The sequence below is a fragment of the Otolemur garnettii genome, unplaced genomic scaffold, assembly GCF_000181295.1.
Source record: "Otolemur garnettii isolate 467f Iridium unplaced genomic scaffold, OtoGar3 scaffold00034, whole genome shotgun sequence".
In the NCBI taxonomy this organism is placed as follows: Eukaryota; Metazoa; Chordata; class Mammalia; order Primates; family Galagidae; genus Otolemur; species Otolemur garnettii.
This window is the reverse complement of record NW_003852429.1, coordinates 13,159,200-13,185,182: the sequence shown is the minus strand read 5'-3', so window position 1 is coordinate 13,185,182 and position 25,983 is coordinate 13,159,200.

The window sequence follows — 25,983 nt, the reverse complement described above, 5'->3', positions numbered from 1 at the left end:
TACACTTATTCTGACGTGAGTGTGTGATGGTTGCTATATCATATTATTACATATCTTACACTTATTCTGACGTGAGTGTGTGATGGTTGCTATATTATACTATTACACATTTTACACTTATTCTGACGTGAGTGTGTAATGGTTGCTATATTACATTTTATGATTATTCACATCCCCCTTTTTCTCAAACCAGCTAGACAGGTATATTCTCCATCCATTTATATCCATTACCAGGAAAGAAAAAAAAGAATGCATAGTAAACAAACACTTCCTATGCTCTAATGGAAATCAAATAAAATTGATTCTTTGTTTTTGTGTGTTTATTACAGTGTATTTTGCATAAAGGGAAAAAAGTCAAATTCCATCTCAAGGCAGACCAGGGCACTTACCTCGCTCTCCAAAACCATGTCTGGCCGTCACTTCTTCACAGTCTTTCAACTATATGGAAGACCAAGAAACAGCTATCTAAATAAAATTCTAATAAAAAATTCAGTCAGCACGAATTTCTAACAACTGAATATTAAACGAGGATTTTTTAGCATTATGCTATGGAATATGAAACTTTCCCTGAGGAGTGCACACACCAAGGTCACGACTAACTTGTTTGTAAGTTACGTCCACTGTTTCAGAACCATGGGCAATAATCAGTTCATTTCTTCCCCTGGTTCAGATGAGGAGGAATAAAAAAATAGTAAACCGTTTTAAATTGAGCACAAACTTTACGGACACCCTGTGTGAGTTCCTCTTCTATCCTCTCTCTTTCCCTTTAGTTTCTTTGATAAAAGCTAGAGTAGTTTTAGATTGCTGTGCAACGAATTACCCTATGACTTAGTGCTGCAGAAAAGTAAATTTATTATGTAGAAGGGCCAGTGAGTCAGAACCAGGGCACCGCTTTCCAAACGCCTCTCCTGGTTTCCAATGTGGTTGCAGTTAAGGGGTCTTGGCTGTGATCTGAAGGCTTTACTGGGGGAGGTTTCTCTTTCAACATCACAAACCTTCCTGGAGGGATTCTGTTCCTTAGGACCTACGGGACAGAGGGCCTCTGCTGCTGTCTGGCTGTTCCTGACCACAAGGTCCCTCCATGGCGCAGCTCAACCAAATGGTCGCTGCTTCCTTCAGAGTGTGTGTGGGGAGGGGGAGAGAACACCCAAGACGGAAGCTTTTGTCTTTTTGTAAACTTACCTCAAAATGACATTCCAGCTCTTGCGACCTCCTGTATTCATTAGAACCTATTTACTAAATTCAGTGAACTGAGATTACCCAAGGACGTGAATACCAGGTGGAAATATTTGGAGATCAACTTAAAGAAGCCCTACCACAATATTTAATTTCCCCTTCAATGGAAGCTCAAGCTCTTACGGCTGATTAACACTGTATGCCTGGAATCTCATATCGTGGGGTGCCATGCTATAATTATTCACAGATCTGTCTTACCGTACAAGGCACTGTTGTGGGTGAAAACAGAAAAAAAATCAAATGAAAATCACATATTTCATTAAGTGAAGACAAATAAGGTAGTATTCTTTCCCCTGGTTTTACAGTGTTCATAAACAAACATTTATTAAACACCTAATATTTACAACCAGGAAGCAGGAGACCGTTGAGATACTTAGGAAAATAAGAAGTAGTTGTTCTAAAAAAGTTATAAATGTCAGATGCATATAAATATAATCAGGATATCTATACACTGTAATGCTGTTTGATTTAATTTACTAGATTTATTTTATTCGTTTGACGCAGAAATGCAAGTGAATATCTACAGAAACTTTTCATAAGAACAATGTGATAGGTGAAACCATAAAGTTGACATATGTTATCACACTGTCCAAAGGGTGATTACATCATTCACCCATTTTACCAAGCCTAAGTTCTACTACATATTTACGATTTATTTTACTTACCTGCAGACATGGTTTTGGTAGTCATTTATTTAGATTCTCGGGGAGTTTTCAATAAATTTGCAGACAAATTAAGTAAAACAAACCATCAATTCAACCAAATAATTGGCCAAGTCAATTCCATTAAGAAACAATTTTGACTGAACTGGCTTGTTGTTTGATGAAGTTAATTTTTCAATTTGTTCAGTGCTTTTAAAACAATTTTGTGTGTTCCCTAAGAGCTTGACGCTGCTGAAGGATTCCATCTCCGGTCTGAGTAACTAACATTACTAGAACCCTCTTTGATAGTATTGCCTTATATTCAGAGAGATCGGAGCTAGTGTAGACATAACAAACACAGCAACATGTTTTTGAAGCATGAGGAAGAATAATTTAGAAGCCTAAAAGCCCAGGTACAAATAATTATGCCCAAAATTGGTTAATTACAACTCAGAGATAAGTGGAAAGGATCCAATTGCAACAGGAATTGCTCAATTGCCTGCACAATTATCCAATTGCCACAGTAATTATTGGCTGCTATAATTTTTCTCTTTAAAATAAATTCAGTGCCCGTATATGTATTTTAAATCTCACACATATTTTTTTAAAATTTGGTGCAAAGCATTGCTTCATGTATCTTGAATATTTTTGAAAATATTTCTGATAGTACTATCTAAAATTAAGTTTAAGACAAAATGAACAATTAATACTTAATATTTTTCCAGCATAGATTCTTTTCACATAAGTATTATTTACTGTGGAACATTATAGATTTGGTTTTGATAAAAGAATGCCTCCAAAAGTTAAAGAAAACACAAGAGCATTCATTTTGGTTCTAGAGCCAACATCATACAGACACCCATTAGGCAGAAATAATTTTGAAAAATATACAACACTGAATTACATACGTGGTGTGTCCAAGTAGGCCCTAAAGCGGCTGTCAACAGAGAAATTGTAGCTAAATGTACCTTTACTTACAAAATATTCATTATGAAATTTTACAAAATATTTACAAAGCCTTCTCTATCTGTTGGCCACCACTCTGCAAAATTTTGCAGTGAATATTATGTAAATAAAGACACATTTGGCTATAATTTCCCTTGTTCCCTATGTATGGCAACTTATGGGACATGCTGCACAAGATTAATAAGGAAAAAATTCCAAGTTTTATTTACAAATACAGGTATACTACTGTTTTCACATATACTAAGAAATAGTTGATATATGTACTTATCTTAAAATAATTTTCAAAATTATTCTGGTCTATAAGACTAGACAGGTAGTAACTTTAATGATCCACAAAACCGTGAATTTCAGGCCAATATTTTCTCACTGATTATAGGTCAACCTTCCATTCCTCCTCTCCTATCTTTTTCTCTAAGCATTTGCAACATTATATTCAGAATCTAAAGTATAAAAGCTGCTTGAAGAGGGATTTGTAGGAAGAAATTGTGAGAGATATCTGTTGAAGGAAAGAAAAGCCGGGAGAAAAAGGGAGACGGGAAATACTGAAGGGAGGAAGAAGAAGAAATTTCCCTACTGTGACTGCAGGGAATATCCTGATTTGAATGTTATAGATTTTAAGGTATATGTACTTATAATGTCTATGAGAATCTATTTTATCACAAGAAAATATCAAAGAAAAAAATCCCAGCATTGCCTACTACTCTCTACTTGCAAACTTGGCAGTGAAACAGATGTTAGCTTTATTGGACCATTTAGTTACAAACCTGCATTCAGTGACAGTGCAAGTGGACGTCCTGCCTCTTTGTACTGAGGAAGACACAGGCTGCATTCGAAAGGACAGATGCCAAGGGTTCTAGTTTGCTCCATCGTCCACTTTAAACATGAAATCATAAACAGATGGTTTAACGTCTCTAGTTTTAACCCCCAAATATAAGAACTGATGAAACTGTCACTAGTGTAAATTGAATTCTATCCTCCCCAAATTTACACTTTGATGTCTTAACTCCCAGCACTTCAGAATGTAATCTTATTTGGAAATAGAATCTTTGAGATGTAATTGGTTAAGAAGAGGTCAAACCAGAATAAGGTGGTCCTATTAATCCCATACGACTCTATATAACTCGTGTCCTCATAAGAAGAAAAAATTAGGAGAGAGACACAGGGGAAAAAGACAAGCATGTGAGGAAGAAGACAGAGACTAGAACTACACAGCAGAGGTCAAGGAATCTCAGATTGCCAGAAAACACCAGAATCTGGAAGAAAGGCATGAGATGGATCATCCCGCACAGCCCTCTGAAGGCAGCAGCAGCTCTGCTGAGCCCTGGATCTTGAACTTCACTTCCTGATTACTGTGAGACAATCAATTGCTGTTGGTTAAGCCACCCAGTTTGCAGTGCTTTGTTATATCAGCCCTAGAAAATCAATAGCATGCCCTCCACCCCTCTAACATTCTCATTGCAAGAGTTTCTGCTCCCTCAGCACGAAGAGGAAGCAAGTATATTTCCATGTAAGTAGCAAGCAAGATTGTAAATTACATTTGAAATAAATACATGATCAAAAATCATAATGAGCAGAACTCAACTTTTCTATTCAAGAACAAAGCAATCTGCATTAAATAATAAAAACTATTCTTAGAAAGATGCCTATTTTAAGATTCAATATTTCAATTGAAAATAGTTATATTTCACATCATAGATTGATGGAACACTTGTTTGATTTAATTTATTAGATTTATTTTTATGCAATATTTTGATTTTATTTTGTCATAATTTGGGTTGGTCCAAAGGTCCATACTGTGCATATTATAATCTCTAAATACAATTGTAACAAATCAGTCAGGTACATTATGCTTTTGATATACTCAGTGCCCATGATAAGCCACATGAGCTCCAAAAAGTGGATAATTCATCACTAGAAATAGCAGTTGTTCCCACTGGAGACTGTGTGTGCTTTCAGATCAAGACACACATGGACAGTTTACCACACATATTTCCACAACTGAAATTGGAGATGCTCCAAAATCTGACACTTACCCAAAAAACGAGAAATTGCACCCCTGAAGTCTAAAACAGGTCACAATCAATGCACAAACTCTTGTTTCATGCACAAAAGTATTTAAAATAGTGTACAAAATTACCTTCAGTCTACGTGTATAAGATGTATATAAAATATAAATGAATTTTGGAGATGATCAAACTCCAAAACTTGGAGGTGGTCTTGTCTCCAAGATATGTCATTATTGTGTATACAAATATCCCAATATCTGAAGAAAAAATCCAAATTTCAAAATACTCCTGGTCCCAAGCATTTAGGATAAAGGCTATTCAACCTGCACTTCACTTTATAACAGCACAGTCTAACCAAGCCACTAGCTCATAGAAAATAAAAGAAAGAAACCGTCTGTTCTCTCCAGGAACATCATTTCAAAGCTGCGGCTTGATCATAAATTGCCATAAATTTTTGACAGTTTCAGTTGGACCATCAAGAACACATTACTTCCATCCATGGCTAGAGGAAAGCTGTCAAAAATATTGATTACAAACATGTTCATGCCAAGAGAAATCTGAACACTGACTATGATACCAAAAAGCCCCGAAGCTGTGGTTCCAAAGCTTCCCTTCCATCCTCTCAAGTTGCTTTCAAAAGTGACATGCACTTGTTATTCAGTTCGTGTCATTTCAGTAAATATTTGTGGACTCAAGAAGAAAATATTAAAAGAAGAATGAGACCTATCTTTATCATCAAGCAACTCAGTCTGAATATAATTGTTGGAGGACGTTTTTAAATGTGTATGACATTCCAAAAATAACAACAAATCCTTACATCCAATTGTGACTAAATATATGTACAGTTATTGATTATTTATAATAGAAGTAGTTAAATGTTTTTGTGACTATCCAATGAGTATAACATGTCTGTGACCTTCACCAAATATCCTGAGTGAAAAATCTACAAGGTGAAAGGAGTCACACACCCAATACAGGGGTATTCATTGCACAATAATGTCTAAGGATGGTGTTAAAAACACAACACAGCAGAGAGAACATCTATTGTTCTTGGGTTTGTCTTTACTATTTTACACATAAACATGCTGCTATACCAGGAATTACAAAGGGTAAATCATCACATTAAAGTTAAATTCATGCATACAATTCTTAAAATAATTATTACCTAAAATTATGCATTCAATAGAACAATGACTATACATCCCGATGTAATAGAAAAAAAAAACATGAAAATTGCATAATAAAAGCAAAAACTAGACAGGTTAAGTGCTTTTGATTGGCTTGAAGGCTATCCTTTTTTAAAAAATGGAGATGCTTTATAAATTCTATAATGTTGATGTAAAAAAAAAAAAGGTGGTTTAAAAGGTTCATAATCTGTGTTTGATTCATTCACTGAGCAGTTCTACAGCATATCCACTATCAGTTCTCTGTTAGGTGTTGGGCTATGTTAGGTAAAATGTTAGTTTTCTTTTCTGAAATGCCTCAAAGTCTAGTAAACAATGCATTTAAATATAAAGTGATAAATTTTGTGATAATTTATATACAGAATCCTAGGAAGGCACATGGCAGGCAAATTTATCCTAGTCAAAGGATTCTGAAGAAGTTTCCTAGTTGAAATAATATTTGGATAATAAAAGCAAATACAGTAGAACTTCTGTAAGTTGACAACACAAGGGGCTGTACAGCACACAGGTCAACATATGGAAGTGGTCAACCTAAGAGCTGAGGCCTACTGGACTGTATGTGTGCTGCCTGTCCAGTCTGTGAAAATTGGGCCAACTTAAGAAGGTGGTCAGTGTAGGAAGGGGTTCAACTACGGAGTTTCCACTATAATATGAGAACGTTCCTATGTTTCTTGATCTATTAAATCTCAAGAGTTAATTCTTGTTTGGGATTTATAGTTTAATTAAACTCATTTTCTAAATACTTTTAGTTAAAGATCAATAAAAATGTATCCGTTGAAGAATTGTTTTTCTACAATTCATACCCTTTGTCAAAAACACTCATCACTGTGAACCACACGTGTTCCTCAATTCCACATTCTATGAATGGTAACATGATTAGAAGGGAGGATAAAATGTGTCCTATCAGCACAAGAAGACTTGGAAGTGACCTTGGAATGCTTAATATTTTATCAAAGAACACCAATACCATATATAGCACAGTGATACTAAATGATATATAAACCAGAACAACAGCAACAGAAAAGAAGCTGCAGGGGTTCACTTAGGTTGGGAAAGGCCATAGAATGTAAATAATGCGATTTTTATGGGAATTAAATGAATAGAATGTGGAAATATTTCTATGGGATGAGTGAGAAAGTTCTGAATATGATTTTTAAATGTTTTTCTCCTCCCCCTCCTTTAATAGGTTTAAGGTGTATGAGTTGAATTCCTTTACTGGTATATATTATATGGTGGTGGAGTCTGGGCATTTTGTGGGCCCACCACCCAAACACTGGACATGTGCACCATGGATTTCAGTTGTGTTCCTTTGCTGTTTGGGGATGGAAACAGTCTCAGAGGAAGGGCAAGTGGGAAGCACATTAAATGTGCTCTCCGGCATCAGGACTTGATTTCAGTACCAACACTAGTCAGACTGCACCTTCCCCCAGAGGCACTGGGTTTAGGAAACGTCCTGTTACATCTAAATCCATTCCTAGCAGCCCAGCATTTGAAATCTCAACTGTCTTTTGAAAGCAGCAAGAAGGTGACGAGTCTCACCCCCTTTCCTCTCTCAGAGCTTCAGGGAGGGCAATTTAAGCACCTCTGCCTACAGAGATTGCCGTAGCCATAGGAGGGTTAGGATGTGGCCCTCTGAGTCTTTGTTGAGATCTGTGCAACATTCAAAGAGCTGCTTAGAAGAAACGGTGTAGACAGGGGATTTAAAATGCTTTGAAACAAAGACAGATGGAAGTAAGTGTTCCCATGAGATATTTACAAAAGTCTATGAAAATATCCTAAGCTTCCTGAAAATGGAAGATTGAAAAGAAAGTAAAAAAATTCAATTTACAGTATGCTTTATTTTAGTCAATAAAATACACATATTTTAATTGTTCGGGATTCATTGAGAGTACAAAGAATTAGGTTACTGATTTGCATTTCTTAGATGAAGAGAAGTTTTAATAGTTGCCTAACTTTCACAGTACTACTTAGTGAAATATTAGATCACAATTTGAAATTGGAATCCAATAATATAATTTTAAATGTATCTGCAAACACGCTTATCATTTAAGGATAAATAACATTTCATTCAATCAGTCCCTACATTTAAAGAATGGCAGTGATCGATTGAAAGAAATTGCATGTATGCTAGAAAAAATAAAATAGCAAGGGATAGCATCAAGTTCTAAGACACCCAAAAATATCGCTTATTAATGTTGCAATGGGCTAAGCAAAGTGAAGACCAAAATTTTGGGAAAAAAAACGCATATCAACCAGCACTCTCCAAACTACAAAATGAGATTTGCATTTTCAAAAGGAAAGTAATTATGTGCGTATCTTAAAAACTTTGGTAATGTATCATGTAACTTGTATCTTGAATGTTCTCTAGGTATGATGATTGAGAGAATAAAAACAGACATAGTAACAGTAAAATTTTATTAAAAAATGTATATGGTTATTTCATATGTAATTTAATACATGTATAAAATCATAATATTTGTAATTTATTATATAATAATTATAATCAAAATATTGTTCCCTTAAATTTCTATTTAAAATATTAAATATCTAAGTGTGGAAATGGCACTCAGTAAGCAGTAATATTTGTTAAGTTTCAGAAGGCATCAGCCTACATGAAGGTTTAGGACTATGCCTTCGTGTATTTAAGACAAAAAGTTAACCTTAAAGCAAGTAAGTATTATCAACACCAACTAAAATTAAATTGTAAAATAATTTCTAAAAGTGAACTTACCTTAATGCAAAATACCGCTGTGGACACAGCCACACAAACACAGAATTTAAAAGGAAAGAGTAGCTATCCTGTTCCACACCATTGTAACTGCTTCATCAGATTAAAGATGCAGATCGAGATCATAAGATGGAGAGAGAAAAAAAAATTGAAGAGATGTAGTATTTTACAATCCTTTGCTCTCAGTCATTACCCTATTGCAAGGAAATACTTTAGGTTACTTGAACAAAATAAGTGTGATCAAGGTAGCTGGGAAAAAAATTTAATTCCCACCAAAGTAATGTAGAGGGTGAAAGACCAGCTGAACAATTGCTCTGATGAGGAACCAAAGACTTACTACTGTATTGAAACTGCATTAAACTCTTAGAATTTCTCAGGACAAAGATACATTGTGTTCCTCTAAGGAGAGAAGGCCACCCCAAAACACAGAGCTGGCGTGTGGTTACCCTGGGTTCTGTGAGTAGGACCATCTGGAAAGGGAAGCAGAACAGAAAAAAGTGCAGATTGATGCCGGGTACACAGGCACAGGGCGGGGGGCAAAGCCCCACCAGGATTGGAGTGTCAAGAAGACTGCTCAGGAGGCGTCCAGAGCATCATGAATCTTCAGAGGGAACCAGCCTTGCTACCTGCTAGGCCCAGTCTGTAAAGCCTGATCACAGAGCCAAGTTCTGACTCTCGACTGTTGTCTGCCGTCTGTCTTTCTCAAGTTTTCATGCCGACAAGGTCCTGAAGCCAAACTTAGGGGTTAGGCACATAAGGGATGGGAGGAGAATTGAACCAGCTGTACCCCTTCCTTGCTGCAGAGAAGTATCTGAACTATGCCCTTGCAGATGACGGAGTCTGCATCAGGTAAGGAGTCTTCGTAGTTAATTACTAGGACCGTATTTTGATGAAGTTGCTCTGAGCATTTCTTGAGACTCATCAATATTGTGAATACCACTATATGGATTTCGTATTAAATGTTGCAAAATCTGATGTAAACAAATGATCTATTAAGCAGTAAAGATGATTAAAATTAACATTACAACAGGAAAGTTCGATAGGAATTAATGCTGGTTCTTATGGTTTGGTTTTTGTGCCTTACAAATTAAACTAAAACAAGACAAAACTTTGAGACTGAAATAAAACCCCTATCCCAAACTATAATGGTATCAATTTATAAGGTAAAGATCTGGCCTTGTTTCTCAACTCCTTAAACATTTCTCACTAAACTTGATTTCAAGTTAGAATAACCAAAGCTAAAGCTGATCTTACTCGCCATAATAATCACAGAAATCCCAGTGTCCTGACGGCTAAATTCCACTTTTGTTTTTAAATCTCATTCTCAACATCACATCACATGAGTAGATGATCCTTCCATTTAGCAAACAAAATATTTTTATGTGATTAATTCAGCACTCATTCCTATTTTTCATTCATTTAATCATTCCACAAGAAGTTATTCAACACTTCTGAGTTTAACACTGAGAGAGTAAACCAGACAGAATGTACCCTTCGTGAAGCTGCAGAGTGGAGTAGGGGAAGCGGGCATTACAAATAAATTGTGCAGGAGAGAAACAGCTGAAGAAAAAGAAATCAGAATGGGTGACTGTGTGTGGAAGGAAATGCCAGTTAGACCTGCTGGCCTGGGAAACCCGTCTGATGGACGCCAGGGCAGTCGTACAGGTGAATTCTGGGAGAAAGAGCAAAGTCTGTGTGTCTGGGGCAGAGAACCAGGAGGAGAGAGCAGGGGCAGCTCAGACCAGAGGATTTTGGAAGCAGAAGCAGGGCACTTAGACCGGGCATCCTGACGAGGGCTGCACACTTCCGTGGGTGGGGACCCTGCACGTGGCTCTCACCACACATTGATGCACGTCCCCAGGCTTCTGCTGGCTGCTGTGTGGAGAACAGAGTGTTGGAGGAGGAAGCCTGGGAGAAGTGAGGCCTGCAAGGATTCTGGACAGAAATTTCAGATGACAGGACCAGGACAAGCTGCTGGTGCCCACGTGTTAGGAAGTGGTCAGAGTGTGTGCACTTTGTCGCTCAGTATTCAGTATTTGCTGGTAGTTCTGATGTGGGAAGTGAGCAAAAGAAAGAGGTCCAACGTGAAACCAGTGTTTCTGACTTGTTAGATGAATTCTGAGTTTACTGCGAAGAAAACCGTGGGACAAACAGGTCTGAGGAGAGAAAGGAAGAAGCCGCTCCTGGACTTGCTGTGTTTGATGCGTTTGGCGAGTGCCCAGGAACAACGACGGGGTCTGCACGTTCGTTCTCTTCCTGTTTTCTCAAGAAACACCCAGATTACTTGGATTAAAAGCAACAAGTGTCAGTTTTATTAATAACTAAGTCAATTGCCACAAAGTAAAGACTCATTTGGAGAGTGAATATACAGAACTTTAAAAAAAATTTAAAAGCAGAGGATAGGCCTGGTGTGACCACTCCTGCCTATAATCCCAGCTTTCTGGGAGGCTGAGGCCAGAGAATAGCTTGAGTTGATGAGTTTGAGACAAGCCTGAGTGAGACCTTGTTGCTACAAAAAAAAAGAACAGAAAAGTTAGCCAGATGTTGTCATGGCTGCCTGTAGTCCCAGCTACTCAGGAGGCTGAGGCAGGAGGATCTCTTCAGCACAGGAGTTTGAGGTTGCTGTGAGCTGTGATGCCAGGACACTCTACCCAAGATGAAAGAATAGGAATCTGTCTCAAAAAAAAACTGGGATAAACTAGAATAAATATCCACATATTGTGTTATTTCATAATTAGGCCTTGGCCAGGTGCCACCTGAATTTGGAGGTGGTTGTTGTGTGTGTTTGTTTTCTAAAGCTTCATACAGAGCATTTGAGTAATCCACAGTCATGCTCTCTAGTGGGGCTCCGTAAAACTTAGTTCACATGTGTACAACTCCCTGAGAAGTAATTGGTGACACAGACACAGGGATGCTGATAATTACTGCTACTCCACAGGAGCCAAATCTCATAAGCAGGGTCATGACTGTGGAGGCTGGAAAGCCCTGGGTGGCGCTGTCCTTCCCTGCCACTCGGTGCTGCAACGACTGTGTTGTTCTGGGACCTCCAAGAAGCAGGTGCCAAGGGAGGACCAAATTGGCAAGGCTGTATCAAGGGACAGAAAACGGCTGGGGCTGGGGATGCCGGCCCCAAACAGTCTGATCCCAAATCAAGGAGTAGAGGAGGCGAGGTTGGTTACCTGCGGTCTAAGGAAGTGTCAGCAAGGTCGTCCTAAAGGCTTGAGCCCACCTCGACCTTCAGAGAGTCCCCTGTCTGCCCCAAGCTGTTCTGCCTCAGTGCCCTTGCAGTGCTCAGTCACTGGGTGCAGCAGCCCATGGGAGATGTAGCTTCAGCACAGATCCTGGGAGGGGACGTTAAGCCCCCTAGATGGGGGGCTTTGTTCCTTTCTATTCCCTGCAGCCGGAGGTCTGGGAGCTGTGCTCTGACGGCTGCTGCTTACACTGTCAGAGGAAATGGACAGTGATGGTGGGCTCATTGCACAGCCTCGAGTAAAAGAAAGTTAAAGGGAAAGCATTATATTGAGAGAGGCTTCCACTGAGCATACGTAAGAAGTACTGCCTGTGTGCTAAGCAATGGCCGTTGTGTTCGTTCTTTAAAGCATACAGGGCCCTACAGAGGGCTCTACAGGGTAAAATTACAATCATATATAATAAATATAGTAAGCCAGTATTTTGTTTTTATATTACCAGATACACATTTAAGTAATTAGCACATTTGACTTCTTTGTGAAATGAGTTCTGCTATTATAATAAGTATTTTACAGAGGAGACACTGAGACACAGAGTTTTCATAACTTCTCTGAGGTCACGTAGTACATCAGAAGAGCCAGTTTTCCAACTTGGGCATTCTGCTTCCCAAATCCATCATCTTGACTAATATAGTGCCTGGGTTTGCTTCAACTTCAGACCATTCAGAAACAAATGATAAAAACCATTCACTTAGCCTGTTTCTTGACATGAATGTGCGTATAACTTAGACTATAGCAAATAGGATGTATTAATTTCCCAATACAAAAATTTAAGATGTCATAGCAAATTATCCTCAAAATCTTTGACTTATAAAAGGACTAAGAACAGAATGACATATCTCAGTATACGCAGTAGAGCCTCAAAGAAAAGAATACTTTAGAGCAACTGCCTAATACAAGTGGATTTTGGCACACGGCTTGGGTATAGTTCGTAAATCGTTTACGAATAACAGTGCAATTCACTGACTGGCTGGCTGTTCATTGAAGGCTTTCTGAAAACCTGAGGCAGACTGTCAGTCTGTAACAAAATGACATTATCGGCACTATACGCATACAGCATCTTACGTCCTGGATAATTAAAATGCTTTTTACGCCAGACATGTCAATTAACATTGATCTTTGCTCTGAAAGCATTACTAAGTCTTGCAACGCCGGAGAAGGATGGATGTTGGGGTCACATAAAATGCAATGTCTAACAATTCATTAAGTGGGTTCTACTTTAATGGGAAAAAATGGGTAGAAATAAGGCCAATTCAAATCATCTTAGGAAAAATAATCATCCCTTCACTGCTAATGTTGGAAAAGATGAAAACAAAGAAATTCGTGAAATCAGAATTTGTCTGAATCTGTTCACTTACTGAAAAATTCCTCCAAATACAGTATTTCTTTTCTTGATACCCACCTACACAACAACTCAATCCAAATAATCACTCACCATCATAGAATTGTGAAAATAAACCAAGTTTCAGGGCTCAAGCTAAGTATACGTGGAGGAAAAAATGGTGTCAATAAGGACTGCTACAGGGCCCAACAGTGGGGACCAAACATCTCCCACTAGAAACTCCGTTCTAACCGTGCAGATAGTCCTGATCCTAAGAGTCTTTTTTTATTTCCCTTTTTAATGGAGTTGCCTTAGGAAGGAATAAAAATGTCATCAATAAATATTACCATGTTTTATTTGATTAAAGTTTTTTTTTAAGACATTAACTTTCAAAGTATTGAGAAAAATAAATAACTAAAGGTGCAAATCCAGGTAAATTCCTGTGGAGGAGGAGAGAGGATCTGCAAAGGGAGCCGAGGGCCTGGGGTGGGGGGGCAGGGTCTGCTGAGAGCCTGGGAAGGTGTGCAGTGAAAGTCATCAGTCATGGTGATCAGGGGACGTTCACTTCACAAAGTCAATCTTTTTTTCTTTGAAGAATCTCTGCCATAGCTATCTGATTTGAGTAAATATTATAAGCAGAATAGCGAAGGCATCATTTTGCCCCCTTGATATGTAAGTGTTCCCAGAATATAAGCTCCATGAGGAAAGCAATCACCTCTGTCTTGTTGGCTGTGCTATCCCCTCTCCAGGTCACAGAAAGTATTCATCTGTGGAATTAATGCAGACGTACTTCTTTCTTTCTGCTCTAAGATGAAAAAGTCTTAGTGACGAAGCCTCCTGTAGACATCATCTCTGTCTGTGACAATACTCTGCATAAGGGTTGATAACTGATGGGACATCGTCTATCATACCGATGCAACTTCATCTCCACTTAGTAGATCTTAAACGAGGTGGATCTTCTGTCCAGGTGATGTTTACATAACAGAAAAGTGAGTTACTTTCTAATAGCCCATAGCAGAGAAACAAACAAATCACTCTGCAGAGTTTCTACGTTTGCCTAAAGAAATACTTTGCTCTAAAATCATGACAATTCTGCTCCATTTAGGAATTGTCAGGTTGGCAAATGTGTAGTGAGTCATTTTTTTCCAGCAGTGCCACCGGAATGATTTTTTTTCCCCCAGAGTACGATGATCACACTCTCATTTTTACGGGACCTTAGCTTTGCCAACCTATTTTCTTCCCTCAACTCTACGAGGCAGAGAAGAGACTATGCAAGCTTTTCAATAAATCATAGACCTTTGCTTTCCAAACACCCAGCTGCCACTCTTTAAACAGCCTTTCTGCTGCTCTAAACGCCTCCCTGTTGTGTCCCATTGAAACTCAAAGTTTCTCACTAGTAATCAACCTACAAAAAACACCTTTCCCCAACATCCAACGAACAAAATAATTTAATCAACACAGAAATACCTGCTTTTGCCTGTGAGTACACAGTACACAGGAGGAAGCAAGTTATATCCCATCACAAACTTTCGTAACACCCCCTTTACCCTCTGCCTGAGTGTTGGTCATTTAACAACTTCCCCCAGACCTGTTCATTCCCCATCACCCTCCCTGAATTTCTATACCCAGTCCAAGTCTCAGCTTTTTTATTTTCTTTTTCCTCCCATCTATCCCCCTTCAATTTCTTTATAATGTTCTTCAATTTACTTTCTCCACCTGGACCTGTTCTCTTTTCTTCATCCTCCTAATATTACATCATAAAAAAATCTAGACTCTGTTCTTAGTCATGAAACTTCACCCCACCGTGGTAAGAGCCAGCCTGGGCCAGCGTCTTCCCATAGTTGTATATATATATGATACCATGTAATCATCAGAACAGTGATAAGAGGGAGGTGTTGTCACTCTTAGCAATGTCATCAGGAAAATTACAGAGATATGAAAACTAAGGTACAGCAGTTAAGAGCCTTGCCCAGACATGCAACTTGAGAAGGCAAAATTGAATCTCAGTAGTCCGCCCATGGCGAGCACATTCCAACCACACTCTGCGTCCAAGTGAGAGGATGACCCCGTCTGGCTTCTCGATATGGCATCCCAGGTTTCTGATACGCAGAAAACGCTCAGAGCAAATTGTGGAGTGAAGGAAGCATGTTTCTGTAAGATAAAAAAGATCGCAGAGATGGAAATCCTCTGTGAAAAAATAATTCTTAGCTTCTGACGATATTTCATTTCAAGGCTAAATAAGTTCAGGAAAAGCAATGGAACCAATATAAGGAAGAAGCAGGAGAAAGATGAATCTAAGTGCTGAGAATGCACGCCAGGAACATCTCTAGGGTGGGGTGTTTTTTGTTGATTTTATTATTATTTGTATTTATTTATTTTTTCCTCAGGTTTACAAAGGGAGAATTGACAAATAAAACTGTATATATTTATGATTTGTAAAAATATGGGATATTTCCACATATGTTACCTTGGAAAGGATTAACCCATCTAACTAACGTTTCCATCTCATGGCGCACAATTTTCTTGTGGTGACAACTGTTTAAGATTTTACTGTCTTAGCCATGTTGAAGTACATGATACATTGTTATTAATTCGGGTCACAGTGCTGTACAACAGATATAGGAATTCATTCATCCAATGTAACAGGATCTCTGTGTCCTTTGACCAATATCTCTCCTCTTTCCCCACCTGACAGCCCTGGAACCCTCCTTGGAATCCTGCTGTCACCTGTCCAGCTTTGTTAGATGTCACAGATAAGCAATATCAGGCAGCATACAGTATCTGGACTAGGTTTATTTCACTTACTATATCTCCCTGTAGGCTAATGCAGACTCACAAATGGCAGAACTTCCTTCTTACGGCCAAGTAATTATTCCACTGTTCTGTTAGGGGTACATTCAAGTATTCACAGCTCAGCCCAATCTCAATAAGCTCTTTTCCTATGTTTATGTAGCCATCTAGTAGTTTTCCAGTTACATTCTGACATTTGAGTCATTCCTCCATTTTTTAATGTGTGTGGTAAGAGGAGAGTCCCATTTCATTCCTTTGCACGTCAATGTCATGCTTTTCCACCACCTTATTGAAGAGTCTGTTCTTTCTCCATGGTGGGTTTTTTATACCTTTGTCGAAGATCAATGGATCATAAATGCTTAGACTTATTCCTGGACTCTCTATTCAGTTCCACACACAGACAGTGCTAAAAAAAGTGCACATAGAATTTAAAAAATATATTAAAATTGTAATCTTCAATACATACTGATAATATGTGTCAACTTGTCTGCTGTACCTTGTCTCTCTTGTAATGGCAGAAGTTAAAAGTGACTCTAGCATTACAATTTTAATACAGAGTTTTCTTTTCATAAAATGTGTATACATATTTTGGCAACCTCTGTACATACATACATGTTTTAATCCCAATACCATGCTGTAGGATACTATAGCTTTGTAGTATAATTCAGGTAGTGTGATGCCTCCAGCTTTGTTCTTTTTGCTTGAGTATTTTAGATCTTTTGTAGTCTCATGCAAATTTAAATTTTTTATATTTTGGGATTTTGATAGGGATAGTATTTAATCTGCAGATCACTTTGGATAGCATAGATTTTCTAACAATACAAATTGTTTCAATCCATGAGCGCAGAATAGCTTTCCATTTATTTGTGCCTTCTTCACTTTCTTTCATAAATATCTTAGAGTTTTCACCCCATTGGTTAAATTTGTCTCTAAGACTGTTTGTTGATGCCAGTGTACATGGGATTTTCTAAAATTTATTTTTGGGTATTTCATTGTTATGTATCCTACTGGAAACTAATATTGTGTTGTTTAGACTATAAACAATATAAGCCTCCTTCTCCCCTTCTTTGAAACACCAAGCATTGATTCTTTGGCTCATAGAGCCTAACTAATATGTGCAAACTGAACTAGTTCTTTAAGGAGTCTGCAAATAAAATGTACACCTGTTAGCAGTCTTATTATCCCTTGTTTGCTTACATTATTAAACAGTCTGTTTACACTAGAGCCTTCCTACGAGTTCACCCAGTGTTGACTCAACCAAAAGCAATAGTTGGACAGTTTATTCAAATGACTACTTTGGGAGTAGGGAAACGTTGATTGAATAGACTGTGCTTTTAATTGCTGATTTGACAAATAAAAAAAAATTAAGATGTAGCCCTGTAAAGACAACTTATTTAGCAAAATCTTTAACAAAAACAATGTGTGAAACAGTATTATTAAGCTTTCTTCAAAACAAATTATACATTTTACTTTACAGTGTAAATAACGATACCCGAAATAAATAAAGCAAACCCATTTTTAAAAGGCTACATAAATAGGAAAAATATTTTCCAACTAATGCATATGAAACTTTGCCACACAAATTCTATAACCCAGCTGTAGGTTCTTACCAAATGGTAGCTAGAAAACATTCTGATAAAAGCAAGCTGCGAGCTCAGACAGAGAGGGCTATACAACATCACCAACCACAAAAAGCACATTTCAAAAGCAGATGCTAATTATTCTTTCCTTACAAGCCTAGCAAAGGTACCGCTGAAGTGCTATGCCTTCTGAAGTGGGAACCAAATTAATCTTTATTAATCCTGGCCCCTGTGATTGCATCATGTCTGGTCTGCCGGCCTGATGGGGAGCCCTCTTGCCTCTTTCTCTGGCAACTAGAAGTGTGAAAATAAACTTTACACTTAAAAAAAAATAAAAACTGTTGAGTTTAAGAAAATAAGTATAATCATCTGAACCAAAATGAAAAAAAAAAATGACAGGAGTGAAAAAATACACACTCTGTCTGAGTTGTAGGCATGCGCTCATGTTAACACACGCACTGCGGGGTGTCAGCGTTGCGGAAACGGGCAGGAACAAGGAGGCAGGAGGCCAAATGTGTGCAGAGAATTAAAATATATACACACATAGATAGATTTGTATGCATGTTTTTTTAGAATCTCTCTTCAGAGCTTAATTAACACCTTTAAAATTAGTTCCTGGAATGATCTGTGTGTAGTCAATAGAAATTGCCATTAGTTGTACATTAGAAGGAAGGTCAAGTTCCATACTAAGTAGCTAAATGCAAACACAAGCACCCAGGACTTGAGGAGTGACCTGCCAACAAGGACGAGCAGTTCCTGGGATTTCCAGTGTTTTCATTTGCTTATGTGGCTAGTCTGGATCATGTCTGTGACTGTCTTCTCTGCCCATAAAAGCCACACACGCGTCGATATTTAGTGCATTTTATGCTGCCAAAGTAAAAGTGTTTTACTTATTCTTCTCTAAAATCTGATTCTAGTCTGATTTAAGCATTCCAGGCCTTCTGATACGCAGTCCACACCCGGGGTCTGGTTGGCTGGCCCTGTCTCATGCTGATCTAGCTCCCAAGGACAGGCTCCTGCAGGGCACCAGGCAATGTCTAAGATCATCTTTTAAGAATTGTGCATCTGATTAATTCCTTGATTTTTTTCTTAAGAATGTCTTATTATTTCCTGTTTTATCTATTGTTCTTATTATTAAGAAAATCTGTCAATACTTTTTTTGAGGTTAGAAATTGTAGATATCTGACACAAATAGTAACTTATTATTTCATATTCGTTCCCTAAATTCCCTCCCTAACTTAATGTTACATAGATATCTTTCTTTCATTCTGGTGTTCTGGGTTTGACCAGCCCCTTTTTAAATGTCCATATTTCTTGTAATGCTTAGAACTCATGTCTTTAAAGTTACTTACTTGCTATTGTCTAAACCTCCCAACACACTGATAATTCCTCCATGTGTCACCTTTATCAATAAATTATTATGATGATGATACATATTTTCTTTTTTTACATGCATTTATGTATCTCTATCAGTACAATCAAAATAAGAAATAAAATTATTGTCTTGTAAAGCCAAAATAGCCACTCGTTTGCCCTTTCTGAGAGCCTGGTGTAATCCATATAACTAAGAAATAAAATGCTGCCTTCCCCTTGAGGGACCACTGGAGGAGGGAGGAAGGGTATGATGGACCTTCAGAATGCCTGCCTGGTTCCCACTCCTCTGGACGCTGGGGCTGCCATCTGGTGAAGCTCTAGTTTCATCATCCCATAAATCTTTAGACTTGTTTTCAGAGCCCTGGGGCTGGATGGAGAATGGAACACTGACTTCATCAACTATCCTGTAAGGATCGTATTTGTGGGATAAACCTGAAAGTGACAGTCAGTTTAGGGACCAGAGGAGGTAGGCCAAGGAAGGGAGATGGGTGGGTAGACCTGTGCGCAGTGAAGACCACGGAAATATGTGGGCAGTGAGGACTCTGTGGAAGTCAGTGGTTAAAAGGAAGCATGGAATCCGAGCACCTGTGTTGTTGTGTTGTTTGCCTATAATTTCCTTGAAAGTAGAACCTGAAGCAAAGAGACCTGGGCAGGGTGGTTTCTGAGGAAATTGTCTCAGGGGGTGAGAAAGAGGAGGGTCTGTGCAGGATCTGAACTGTTCTTCTGAATTGTTGAATTGATCCTGTTCTTTGTTGCTGAAGGGATGCCACTGCGGGCTTCAATTCCCTGGTACTTCCAGGCTGTGCCTACACGCGTCCTGAGTGAGCCGAGGCAAATGCTCTCCATCATTCACGGAGTACAGTAAAATCTTTTCCACCTACATGCGAATGTTTTTTGGCATGGTCCTGCACTGCTTCAGACCTCTGGGGGAAATGACAAGAAATGGGGGCAGCATTCTAAGTCTACGCTAGATGGCAGCAGTGAGAGCTGCTGTGAGATTGAAGTTTTGGGGCAGCCATGAATTGGGACCCAAAAGAGACTCTAAGAACATATGTTCCTAAGGAATTGTGGAAATCTGGGGTAGAGTGTTGAAAATTCTTGAGGATAAAGGATAGACAAGTATATGTAACATTATTCAGGCAAAAAAAAAAAAAAATCGACTCACATCACCATCCATTCCACCACCATCCCATTGCCTCCTCTGCCTGACTCTCCACTTTCCTTCACAAACGTGTCCAAACTAGAAATCGCTGGATGTCTCCCTCTCTTTCCACTCTCTTCCCGCACTCTCTCGCTCATCAGACTCCCGCACTGCCACCCACCCCCACCCCGTCTGCAGCCTCCCCACTGTGCTGCTTGGGGCTCAGGCACCACCTGGCTGGGATGGCCACGTGCCCGGATTCTCTGACCCCAGGCGTCCACCTTCTTCCCCTCTCTGCTTCTTTAGGTGATCTCCTCGACCTAGGACACTAAAATCTGCCAGGTATCTCCCTGACTTAGCGCCATGTGGCCCAAGGAGCCTCAGCAGACCTGTGTTGGTGACCATCCTCCCCCCACCTCCACGTGCTTCTCACCGCTGAGTTCAGCACAGCAGAACGAGCTCACCCAGCATGTGGGTGCCAATTTGTTTACCTACTGGTTTCATGTTAGTCCTGAGTACATTGGATACTTGCTTTTCCACTCTTGTGATACTTTGCTAAGAAGAATGGACATCAGCTCCATCCAGGTAAATACAAAAGATGTAAAATCTCCGTCTTTTTTGTAGCTGAATATTATTCCGTGGTATACATAGACCAGAGTTTATTAATGCATTAATGTGGCAGCTCTCTCCTAATGGGCACAATGTAAGTGTCGACAGCTCACCTTCTGGGTGAGGAGCTCAGCCGTAACTTGAACTTTACCTAAGAAATGCAAATAGTACAACCTATTAGTTGTATGCTCATAATAAAATACATATACATATATACACACATATATATAATTTATTTAAAAAATCCAAAATACACACACACGCCCACACACACACACTACAACCTATATAATTCTACTACATAAAATTCTATAAAATTAAGATCAATGTGTCCAGGAGAGCGAGATCATGGAGAGAAAGGAGCAACATGTCACAGACAAACTGCAACTTTGGGCAGTTTTGAACATGTTAATTATCTTTATGTTAATGATGTTTTCATGGCAGTACACATATGTCAAAATTCAATAAACTGTAATATAAAAAAAAATTCAGGCTTGTGGTGTTCTCCCCAAATGGGGGCTCAGACTGTTGGGCATTTCCCGGGAATGTTCCTGTAATCTTCCCAGCTTTACGAGCTCATGTATTTCTCAGCATTTTCCCTTCTTGCCTCCCTCCCACAGGTTACATGTCACTGGTTTGACATTTCCCAGTTGAACTGTGGACATTCATCTACTTTACATTTTCCCGGTTTCCACCTTGTTAGTAAAAACTGCTCTGTGAGAGCTGAGGAGGCGTCCGGCTTTGTGATAACTGCTTCATGTGAATAATGTCATTTAATGCTCACAATTCCCTTATCAAACATTATGCATGATATCATTATGATTCCCTCCTTACAGCAGAGAGAAGGGGCTTAGCAATGTGTAGTCTCCACCGTCGCAAAGCTGAGCAGACACAACTCTCACTTTTTAAAACCCAGAGTGTGCCCCTCCTTAAGTCTTAATCTGGATTTAATTCTTCACATAAGATCCTTACAGGATAGTAGACAAGGTCAGACTCGTCCAAACTTATCTGACTCACATATTCTCCAAATAACAGTGTTAACATCCTCACTGGTGCTCCTGAAATAATCATAGTCCTCATCATTCCTCTGTGAAATCTAATACAGTTTTCCAGGGGCTCCTAGACAAAGTCACCACCTGGTCTTGGTCAGAGACTTACCAGTTACTGCCTGGCCTGGTCTGGCCCCTCCCAACTCCACAGAACTTTGACCCACTGGTTCCAACCTGTCCCTGCTCCCTGCCTGCTGGGCACACATGCCACAGCCTTCTTTCCATTCCATCCCAACCTCAAAGCATTAACACGTCTCTGGATAGTTATTTCTCTGGCGCCATGAAGATTGGATTAACCCTGGGATTCTATACACTCTGTAAGATTCATGAGGGCTAACATACAGTTAGTTTTATTCACCACGCATACCAAGGATAGAATACTTAATAAATATTTGTTAAAGCAGCATATCTTCTTTTTAATAGCAATAGAATGCTAATCATATTATGCTACTATAAATCAATGCATACCACCAGAGAAAATGTGGGATGATAAGGGGAAAAGATAAAAATAGAAAAATCACCCATTGGTCTTCATCCGGGAAAAAAATCTTACTTTATTTATTATATTATCATGAAAATTGTTTTTGCCATTGATGAGTATATGCCATTATTTGGAATTTTTCCAGACTAGTTTATTTAACATTTTAGTTAAAATGTTTCTCATATCACTAACAACTTTATGTTCATTATTTTAATGGCTACACACTAACGTATTGCTTTTATGTACTATAATTTACCAAGTACTCATAACGTTACTGGCTTCTTAGATTGTTTCCAAGTCTTGGCAATATAAATGATGACCTAATAAACATCTCTGCAAATAGGCTTTGCTTGTTATTATATTTTTAAGAAAAGTGACCTGATGGAAAATTAGTGCATAGACCACTACCAGGCTCTTCACATATTTTGTGTGGTCATTGTTAAGTTGTTTCTGAAGAGGTGTATTGTTCAACAGGAATGCCATTGTCACTGTGTTTGCTGGCATTAGTTGTCCTCCTTTCCACTTTTGCTAAATGATTAGACACCAAAAATACTACATTAACCCCCCTTTATCTGCAGAGGAGAGGTTTCAAGACCCCCAGTGAGTGCCTGAAATTCCATATAATATAAAACCCTATGCATATTATGTTTTTTCATATACATACCTAGAACAAAGATTAATTTATAAAGTAGGCACTGTACGAGATTAAAAATATCAATAATAAAATAGTACAATTATGACAATATACTATAATAAATTTATGTGAATTAGTTTCTGTGTCTCTCTCTCTCAAAATATTATATTGTGCTGTATTTAAAGACTACAATCATAGTCACAAAATACAGACTATTTGTACCTATTTGGGAACTATGATTGACCCTTGTTATAACCTTCGCAACCTGAAAAGATAAACTCAGACCCACTTAGATGCAATTAACTGGTGATTTGTTTGCACCTGTGCAGGGGCCGCTGCTCTGGGAGACAAGCGGCTGTGAAGTGCAGGGCCTGATGTCTTTTTATGCTATTTTTTTCTTTTTTCTTTTTTTTTCTGTGTAGCTTAAACAAGCAGGGGTTACAAAAGCAGGATGTTGTGGTTGGCAGTGCTACAGCTTGGTTGACAATGGATACATCTTAAGTCACAATGGTTATAGTTATGTAACAGTAATTAACATAGCCTTGGTTGACAATGGATACATCTTAAGTCACAATGGTTATAGTTATGTAACACAGCTTAGGTAGGTTTCTACCATTGTTCCACTGGGAACCTGGGGGGCTTTTGTGAAACTTGGGACTTTCCATGCCTCTTGGAATTGACTCTGGGGGGCATGGGAACTGCCTGGGAGAGAGAGTGGGGGAAAGAGGGTGGGGGAACAGGAGAGGGCGGGGAATGGGCTGGGAGTGCTTGCAGCACCCTGAGGAATTTACACAAAGCAAAAATATAAGGGAAAGGTTATTATACATTAAGTTGTTGATAAATTTGTATTTTAAAAAAGAAACTCTTCATGGAGTGTAGAAATTCTTATTTAAACAATCACACGTATGCACATATTTTTGTGTTTTTCATATGTATAAACACATTTACATATATCTAGATATATGTTTGCATATTTTTAGCATAGCTATTTATCACAACATTGCAATTTTTTGATATAGATTACATATAGATCTATATATCTCTATGTAGGATGATATCTATTGAAACATGGATACAGTCATAGATGTTGACCCAGATATGGATAATAGTTTAAATAAAGATTGATTTTCTTTTCCAGAAAATCTGCTCGATCCTGAAAACATGAATGGCTGAAACAGCCTTTCAGATTATAATGGAAGTAGCCAGTTACAAAAAATGTTGCTACATATAAGATTGCTGTCTTCCCAGAAAACTCAGAATTTCAGGCATATGAATTCAAAACTATAATAAAATCCAGCAGTGACTTTTCAAATCCTTTTCTTTCTTACTTGGTGTTTTTTACAATTTTATTGGAGTCGATGCCATCCCCCTCTGTGGGTACCATGGCTAGTGACCACACATGGCATCCATATCTTCAGGTACAGCCTGGTCTGTGACACCAGCACAGCTGGAGGAAGCTGCAGGGCTCTGTTTGAGGCATTTTCAGTCCATTCTAAAATTCCTTGAATGTGCTTTACCTGAAGTTCATTATTAGCTTTGTCAAAAGAATTACATTTTGTAATGTGTCTGCTTTAGTGTTCCAGGTTGTCGGGAGAACTCCTTTGCCAGCATGCATTTTCTAATCTCCTGGAAGATCCTTGAAGAATTAAATCCAGATTAAGATTTTCCCTTTTTATTAAGCTTCTTTCAATAAATTAAATTAAGTAACTTTCTGGCCAAAAAATGTAGTTTTTCCATTTTGCATTAAGTAAGAAACAGACATTTTGAATGTGTGTAGGATTTTTTCTGCACTTACTAGACTGTAATTGTGGGTTCTTTATTTAGATTTTAATGAGGCTCAGGGTGTTAAAATCAATGGATTGTTTTCACTATTTTTTCTGACAGTTAAGGCATTGCCCTAAGAACAGGCATAAACCATTAATTTCATACTGCTTCATAGTGATTGATCTATTGCTCTTGAACTTTAAACTTTGAATTGGGTGATTGGTATGATGAGTACCACTCGGTCTCAAAATTATGTCCTACGGACAAGTCATTGATCCATCAAAAATGGAAAACTACACTACGGCCATGGTGTAATCACCCTCTAACTTGTGAGGACTTTCAGAACGTTTTTCATGTTGAAATAAAAAGCTGCAAAGGTATCAAAGAGCATTTCTGGACAGTGTGCCCACACCAATAGCTCAGTCGATTGCTCCCTGGCTGAGACAGGAACAGGTGAAAGCTTACAGAAATCATTTTTGTCTAAGAGGAATCACTCACCTGAGTCAACAAAATTAATAGAAAGCAAAGAAGTAAGGTGGATAATTCGAGTCATCTTTCTATTTTTTAGTTTCTTATATCAAAACATTCCTGTTGTGTATTAGTTTGCTATTTGATCTTTAAGTTTCAGAGAGATTTTATTTAAATATTTAATATATGGTAATTTTAAACTTAGATAAATCATTTAGTTTTTGATCTATGAGAGTTAATTTACGTGTTAATTTACATCAAAACACATAACCATTTCTACTTTTTAATTTTTTTTAAATTGTTTAAAAACCAAATTCCTCTCCAAATACCTATTCCTGTTATTCCTAACAAATACCTCTTCACATCTTGGAAGTAGATGATCTTCAGCTATTTATTTCACTGTTCTTCATTGTGTGCAAATTAAGATATGTATGCTATTAAAAGCAAAAACCTTCATGAAAAACACAGGCTTGATCTGCTTAGTAAACAATAATTTTTAGTTTATTTTTAATTAACCTACATTTTTCTCAATCTCATTGCTAAAGTCTAGACATGGAGAGTCCCGTATTAAGTCGTCAGTTACTGTCATTAGCTTTGGAATCATCATCACCTGCTTCATCTTCATCATCACCACCATTTCTAGTTTTGTGACAACTTGAAAAGAGACTATAAATACGTACATATTCATGTAAACATTTTTTCTCAAGACTTCTTTTTTCATAACTTGAAGAAATAAGCATGTATATTTTTTTCTCTTTATGTG